The sequence below is a fragment of the Somniosus microcephalus genome, chromosome 4, assembly GCF_052327205.1.
Source record: "Somniosus microcephalus isolate GS21.2 chromosome 4, FLI_Smic_1.0, whole genome shotgun sequence".
NCBI classification, from domain to species: domain Eukaryota; kingdom Metazoa; phylum Chordata; class Chondrichthyes; order Squaliformes; family Somniosidae; genus Somniosus; species Somniosus microcephalus.
The window spans coordinates 10,203,223-10,210,128 of NC_140990.1; positions in this window are offsets into that span (position 1 = coordinate 10,203,223).

Genomic DNA, 6,906 nt, shown 5'->3' on the forward strand with positions numbered 1-6,906 from the left:
GACGATGGATAGGCAATGGCAAACATTCAAAGACCGCATGGATGAACAACAGAATTTGTTCATCCCAGTTTGGCATAAAAATAAAACAAAAAAGGTGACTCAACCGTGGCTAACAAGGGAAATTAGGGATAGCATAAGATCCAAGGAGAGGACATATAAATTGGCCAGAAAAAGCAGTAAACCTGAGGATTGGGAGCAGTTTAGGATTCAACAAAGGAGGACAAAGGGATTAATTGAGAAGGGGAAAATAGAATATGAGAGTAAGCTTGCAGGGAACATAAAAACTGACTGTAAAAGCTTTTATAGATATGTGAAGAGAAAAAGAACATAAGAAGTAGGAGCAGGAGTAGGCCATATGGCCCCTCGGGCCTGCTCCGCCATTCAATAGGATCATGGCTGATCCGAACCTAGACTCACGTCCACTTCCCTGCCCGCTCCCCGTAACCCCTAATTCCCTTATCAGTTAGGAAACTGTCTATCTCCGTTTTCAATTTATTTAATGTCGCAGCTTCCACAGCTATCTGAGGTAGCAAATTCCATAGATTTACCACACTCTGAGTGAAGAAGTTTCTCCTCATCTCAGTTTTGAAACGGCAGCCCCTTATTCTAAGATTATGCCCCCTAGTTCTAGTCTCACCCATCAGTGGAAACATCCGGCCCGCATCCACCCGATCAAGCCCCCTCACAATCTTATATGTTTCGATAAGATCGCCTCTCATTCTTCTGAATTCCAATGAGTAGAGGCCCAACCGACTCAACCTTTCCTCATAAGTCAACCCCCTCATCTCCGGAATCAACCGAGTGAACCTTCTCTGAACTGCCTCGAGAGCAAGTATATATTTTCTTAAATATGGAAACTGAAGCAAGACTTCCCTGCTTTCATACTCCATCCCCCTTGCAATAAAAGCCAAGATTCCATTGGCCTTCCTGATCACCTGCTGTACCTGCATACTAACCTTCTGTGTTTCATGCACCAGGACCCCCAGATCCCTTTGCACTGTAGCACTTTGCAGTTTCTCTCCATTTAGATAATAACTTGCTCTTTGATTTTTTCTGCCAAAGTGCATAACTTCACACTTTCCAACATTATATTCCATCTGCCAAATTTCTGCCCACTCACTTAGCCTGTCTATGTCCTTTTGCAGGTTTTTTATGTCCTCCTCACTCACTGCTTTCCCTCCCATCTTTGTATCGTCGGCAAACTTGGATATGTTGCACTCGGTCCCCTCCTCCAAATCGTTAATATAGAATGTAAAGAGTTGGGGTCCCAGCACTGACCCCTGCGGAACAGCACTAGTTACTGATTGCCAACCCGAAAATGAACCATTTATCCCAACTCTCTGTTTTCTGTTAGATAGCCAATCTTCCACCCATGCCAGTATATTACCCCCAATCCCATCATTTTTTATCTTGCGTAGTAATCTTTTGTGTGGCACCTTGTCAAATGCCTTTTGGAAGTCCAAATACACCACATCCACTGGTTCCCCTTTATCCACCCTGTTTGCTACATCCTCAAAGAATTCGAGCAAATTAGTCAAACATGACTTCCCCTTTATAAAACCATGCTGACTCTGTCCGATTAAATTATGCTTATCCAAATGTCCTGTTACTGCTTCCTTAATAATGGACTCCAACATTTTACCAACCACAGATGTTAGGCTAACTGGTCTATAGTTTCCAGCCTTTTGTTACCTCCCTTTTTAAATAAGGGCGTTACATTAGCAGTTTTCCAATCTGCTGGGACCTTGCCTGAATCCAGGGAGTTTTGGAAAATTACCACCAATGCATCTGCAATCCCCACCGCTACCTCTCTCAAGACCCTAGGATATAAACCATCAGGTCCAGGGGATTTATCCGCCTTAAGTCCCATTATCTTACCGAGTACCATCTCCTTAGTGATTTTAATCGTGTTTAGCTCCTCCCCCCCTATAGCCCCCTGTTTGTCCAGTGTTGGGATATTTTTAGTGTCCTCTACTGTAAAGACTGATACAAAATATTTGTTCAGCGTTTTTGCCATCTCCATGTTCCCCACTACTAATTTCCCAGTCTCATCCTCGAAGGGACCAACATTCACTTTAGCCACCCTTTTTCTTTTTATATAACTGTGGAAACTCTTGCTATCTGTTTTTATATTTTTTGCTAGTTTACTTTCATAATCTATCTTCCCTTTCTTAATTAATCTTTTAGTTATTCTTTGCTGGCTTTTAAATGCTTCCCAATCTTCTATCCTCCCACTAGATTTGGCTACTTTATATGCCCTTGTTTTCAGTCGGATACTATCCTTTATTACTTTACTTAGCCACGGATGGCTGTCTTCTTTTAATCCCCTTTTTCCTCAGTGGAATATAATTTTCTTGAAAGTTGTGAAATATCTCCTTGAAAGTACACCACTGCTCATGTACCGTCTTACACCTTAATCTATTTTTCCAGTCCACTTTAGTCAACTCTGCTCTCATACCTTCATAGTCTCCTTTATTTAAGCTTAGTACGCTGGTTTGAGATCCAACTCTCTCACCCTCCAACTGAATTTGGAATTCAACCATGTTATGGTCACTCATTCCAAGGGGATCCTTTACTAGGACATTTTTTATTAATCGTGTCTCATTGCACAGGACCAGATCTAAGATTGCCTGCCCCCTGGTTGGTTCAGTAACATACTGCTCAAGGAACCCATCCCGAATGCACTCTATGAACTCTTCCTCAAGGCTGCCCTGCCCAATTTGATTTGTCTAGTCAATATGAAAGTTAAAATCTCCCATGATTACAGCTGTTCCCTTATTACAAGCCCCAACTATTTCCTGATTTATACTCTGACCAATAGAGTAGCAACTGTTAGGAGGCCTATAGACTACGCCCACTAGTGACTCTTCCCCCTTATTATTCCTTATTTCCACCCAAACCATTTCACTATCCTGATCCTTTGACCGAATATCATTTATCACTATTGCAGTGATTCCATCCTTTATTAACACAGCGACCCCACCTCCTTTTCCTTCCTGTCTCTCCTTCCTAATAGTCAAATACCCCTGGATGTTTAGTTCCCAGTCATGCTCACCCTGCAGCCATGTCTCCGTAATGGCCACCAGATCACACCCATGTGTAGTTATTTGTACCGTCAACTCGTCTATTTTGTTACGAATGCTGCGTGCATTCAGATAAAGAACTTTTAAATATGTTTTGTGACAATTTATTCCTGCTTTTACCCCCTTTACTACTTTACCTTTATCTTTATATATTCTGTCCCTTCCTGACACGCTCTGGTTTTTAATTCCGCCACTGCTACCTTGCTCTGTTGACTTCTCCGCTGACATTTTTATTTTTCGCTCTCTTGAAACCTCCCCCCCACTAATTAGTTTAAAGCCCTCTCTAAAGCCCTAGTTATTCGATTCGGCAGGATTCTAGTCCCAGCTCTGGCCAAGTGAAGTCCGTCCCAACGGAACAGCTCTCTCCTGTCCCAGTACTGGTGCCAGTGTCCCAAGAAGCAAAACCCATTTCTCCCACACCAGCCTTTGAGCCACGCATTTTACTATCTGATTTTATTTACCCCAGCCATATTTGCTCCTGAGGGCAGGTACAGCACGGGTTAGATACAGAGTAAAGCTCCCTCTACACTGTCCCATCAAACACCCCCACGGCAGGTACAGCACGGGTTAGATACAGAGTAAAGCTCCCTCTACACTGTCCCATCAAACACTCCCAGGGCAGGTACAGCACGGGTTAGATACAGAGTAAAGCTCCCTCTACACTGTCCCAACAAACACTCCCAGGGCAGGTACAGCATGGGTTAGATACAGAGTTAAGCTTCCTGTACACTGTCCCATCAAACACTCCCAGGGCAGGTACAGCACGGGTTAGATACAGAGTAATTCTCCCTCTGCACTGTCCCATCAAACACTCTCAGGGCAGGTACAGCACGGGTTAGATACAGAGTAAAGCTCCCACTACACTGTCCCATCAAACACTCCCAGGGCAGGTACAGCACGGGTTAGATACAGAGTAAAGCTCCCTCTACACTGTCCCATCAAACATTCCCAGGGCAGGTACAGCACGGGTTAGATACAGAGTAAAGCTCCCCCTACACTGTCCCATCAAACACTCCTAGGGCAGGTACAGCACTGGTTAGATACAGAGTAAAGCTCCCTCTACACTGTCCCATCAAACTCTCCCAGGGCAGGTACAGCACTGGTTAGATACAGAGTAAAGCTCCCTCTACACTGTCCCATCAAACATTCCCAGGGCAGGTACAGCACGGGTTAGATACAGAGTAAAGCTCCCCCTACACTGTCCCATCAAACACTCCTAGGGCAGGTACAGCACTGGTTAGATACAGAGTAAAGCTCCCTCTACACTGTCCCATCAAACTCTCCCAGGGCAGGTACAGCACAGGTTAGATAAAGAGTAAAGCTACCTCTACACTGTCCCATCAATCACTCCCAGGGCAGGTACAGCACACGTTAAAGACACAAAGTAAAGCTCCCTCTACACTGTCCCATCAAACACTCCCAGGGCAGGTACAGCACACGTTAGACACGGAGTAAAGCTCCCTCTACACTGTCCCATCAAACACTCCCAGGGCAGGTACAGCACGGGTTAGATACAGAGTTAAGCTTCCTGTACACTGTCCCATCAAACACTCCCAGGGCAGGTACAGCATGGGTTAGATACAGAGTTAAGCTTCCTGTACACTGTCCCATCAAACACTCCCAGGGCAGGTACAGCATGGGTTAGATACAGAGTTAAGCTTCCTGTACACTGTCCCATCAAACACTCTCAGGGCAGGTACAGCACGGGTTAGATACAGAGTAATTCTCCCACTACACTGTCCCATCAAACACTCCCAGGGCAGGTACAGCACGGGTTAGATACAGAGTAAATCTCACTCTACACTATCCCATCAAACACTCCCAGGGCAGGTACAGCACGGGTTAGATACAGAGTAAAGCTCCCTCTACACTGTCCCATCAAACATTCCCAGGGCAGGTACAGCACGGGTTAGATACAGAGTAAAGCTCCCTCTACACTGTCCCATCAAACTCTCCCAGGGCAGGTACAGCACTGGTTAGATACAGAGTAAAGCTCCCTCTACACTGTCCCATCAAACATTCCCAGGGCAGGTACAGCATGGGTTAGATACAGAGTAAAGCTCCCCCTACACTGTCCCATCAAACACTCCTAGGGCAGGTACAGCACTGGTTAGATACAGAGTAAAGCTCCCTCTACACTGTCCCATCAAACTCTCCCAGGGCAGGTACAGCACAGGTTAGATAAAGAGTAAAGCTACCTCTACACTGTCCCATCAATCACTCCCAGGGCAGGTACAGCACACGTTAGACACAGAGTAAAGCTCCCTCTGCACTGTCCCATCAAACACTCCCAGGGCAGGTACAGCACACGTTAGACACGGAGTAAAGCTCCCTCTACACTGTCCCATCAAACACTCCCAGGGCAGGTACAGCACGGGTTAGACACAGAGTAAAGCAAAGATTATTATTTGAATGGCAATAGATTGGGAGAAGGGGAAGTGCAAAGAGACCTGGGTGTTATTGTGCACCAGTCGCTGAAGGTAAGCATGCAGGTGCAGCAGGCGTTTAAGAAGGCAAATGGTATGTTGGCCTTCGTAGCAAGAGGGTTCGAATACAGGAACAAGGATGTCTATCTACAGTTGTCCAGGGCCTTGGTGAGACCACACCTTGAGTATTGTGTACAGTTTTGGTCACCTTACCTGAGGAAGGACGTGCTTGCCGTGGCGGGAGTGCAGCGAAGATTTACCAGGCTGATACCTGGGATGGCAGGAATGACATATGAGGAGAGATTGTGTCGATTGGGGTTATACTCACTGGAGTTTAGAAGATTGAGAGGGGATCTCATCGAAACCTATAAAATTCTGTCAGGTCTGGACAGACTAGATGCAGGAAGGATGTTTCTGATGGCCGGGGAGTCCAGAACCAGGGGTCATAGTCTAAGGATAAGGGGTAAGCCATTTAGGACTGAAATGAGGAGGAATTTCTTCACCCAGAGAGTGGTGAACCTGTGGAATTCTCTGCCACAGAGGGCGGTGGAGGCCAGTTCATTAAATATATTCAAGAAAGAGTTGGATATATTTCTTGAGGCTAAAGGGATCAAGGGATATGGGGAGAAGGCAGGGACAGGGTACTGAATTTGGGTGATCAGCCATGATCTCATTGAATGGCGGAGCAGGCTCGAGGGGCTGAATGTTCTACTCCTGCTCCTATCTTTTATGTTTCTATGTTTCTCTACACTGTTCCATCAAACACTCCCAGGGCAGGGACAGCACGGGTTAGATACAGAGTAAAGCTCCCTCTACACTGTCCCATCAAACACTCCCAGGGCAGGTACAGCACGGGTTAGACACAGAGTAAAGCTCCCTCTACACTGTTCCATCAAACACTCCCAGGGCAGGTACAGTACGGGTTAGATACAGAGTAAAGCTCCCTCTACACTGTCCCATCAAACACTCCCAGGGTAGGTACAGCACGGGTTAGATACAGAGTAAAGCTCCCTCTACACTGTCCCATCAAACACTCCCAGGGCAGGTACAGCACGGGTTAGATACAGAGTAAAGCTCCCTCTACACTGTCCCATCAAACACTCCCAGGGCAGGTACAGCACGGGTTAGATACAGAGTAAAGCTCCCTCTACACTGTCCCATCATAAGAACATAAGAAGAACATAAGAAGTAGGAGCAGGATTAGGCCATACGGCCCCTTGGGCCTGCTCCGCCATTCAATAGGATCATGGCTGATCTGAATCTAGACTCACATCCACTTCCCTGCCCTCTCCCCGTAACCCCTTATTCCCTTATCTGCTAGGAAAATGTGTATCTCCATTTAAAATTTATTTAATGTTGCAGCTTCCACAGCTCTCTGGGGTAACAAATTCCATAGA